This window comes from Alligator sinensis, unplaced genomic scaffold (genome assembly GCF_000455745.1).
Source record: "Alligator sinensis unplaced genomic scaffold, ASM45574v1 scaffold1689_1, whole genome shotgun sequence".
NCBI lineage: Eukaryota > Metazoa > Chordata > Crocodylia > Alligatoridae > Alligator > Alligator sinensis.
Window position 1 is genome coordinate 18,979 of NW_005843378.1, and position 1,786 is coordinate 20,764.

Below are 1,786 nucleotides of genomic sequence, written 5' to 3' on the forward strand. Positions count from 1 at the left end.
CAAAAAGGATAGTCTCCTTTAGTCCGCTGACCCAAGGGGCCTCGTAGGCATAATTAAACCCACCCCTCAATAAGTAGCCTACACCATTCACAAAGGAGAACGTTATTGCTCCCAACGGGATGAGGTAGAATTGTGTAAGAGGTAGAGCACTATCAAGGGATTACCATTCAGCAAAATAGTCTGGCTGAGGTAGACGTTTGAAACACAAATGCATCACTGTGAGCTGACTAGCTCTCTACAAACACTTACAAGTATCATTCAGAAGATGGTAGAGATCTGGATCGGAGATTTCCAGAGAGAGAGCGTTTCAATTGGATCAGACTCTCTCCCTGTTTCCTGATGCTTGGGCCATGCTGGAAAAATGGCTTCTCCTCCTTCTTCTTGGACAAGGCCCTTATATAGCCTTTCTGACCTCAGTAACCAAGTCTAATAGGAGCCAGCAGTGTTGGCAATTACCCAACAATGGTGCGGAGGACCCTGGTCAGCTGTGCCCGTGCTGGACAAGGGACACCCCTGAGCTCTCCGCACTACCAGCCCAGAGCCCTGATACCCATCTGGGCACCAGCCTGTTCGGCCCTGCTCCTCGTTAAACAGTAGCTTGTGGGTGCCAGAGCTTCAAGCATATCTGCTCACTGCCCTGTGGGCTCAGGGAACATTGGGGGCAGTGCCTGGGTCTGGGAATATAGAACAGTTCCCTGGAGACAGAGCTCAGCACAGCCCAAACCCCTGGGAATGAACGGCTACTACAGAGGTCAGCATGGACATGCCTCCAACCTGGCCTCAGTCATCTGAGGGGGTCGGACTCGATGATCTATTGAGGTCCCGTCCGACCCTAACATCTATGAATCTATGAATCTGGTGCTGCTGGTACTGGTCCTGCTGCAGAATTTAACCTGTGCATGTGTTGGCTTCCACTCTTATGGTGCTGCACAGAATAGGGATGGGCACACACACACAGTACTGCAAAGTCCTCCAGACAGTAAGCAAATGCCCTGCATTAACCCCCTAAACCCTGAGATTCTCTTTCTCTGCACAAACAGCCCTAGCACAAATCCATTCAACTTCTGTATCACATCCTCAGTTACCGTGAAACAATCCGTCACTTCTAATCCAGAGCAGGAACCTTCTCAATAAAACCAGGCACCCCCAAGATGCAGGGCTCAGAGAAAGGCAATCACAAGTCCACACCAGGGAAGGAGCTGTTCCCTTGCAGGGAAGGAAAGGCCCAGAGTTTGAAAAGATTCACTTTGACAACCCCTGAGCCATAAAGAATTTCCAAACCCGCTCTAGGGCTTTATCTGCTTCCCCAGGTGCCTGCTAATCAATGGACAAATGCATGTTCTGTCCAATGAAACCTGAAAAGGCCCTTAAAAAACAAAAATAGGAAAATGGTGGACCCCATTTCCTGCTTAATGCCTGGAAGCTTCCTCCTTAAACAGCACCCCGGCCCTCAGAGCCTCAGCATCTCCCCAGACCTGTTTACTCCTGCCGGCCGGGAATGCCAGACACCAATCCCAATGACCATGACACAGGTGCTGGTTTTGCCGTCCCTCCTGGCAGCCCCTCTGGCTGAGCATTTCCTGCACTGGGGGCAGGGGGATGCAGGGGCAGGGTTCATTAGCTAAAGCCATGGTCATTTCTCCATTAGGATGTCAGCATCCTCTGCACTGAACCCCAGCACTCATCTGCTGACTTCTAGCACAGATTCATTAGCTACCACCTCCCTTCACAGTAGCACTCGTACAGTCAGACCCACTTCCCAGAAACCACCGTCTGCACACGGGCA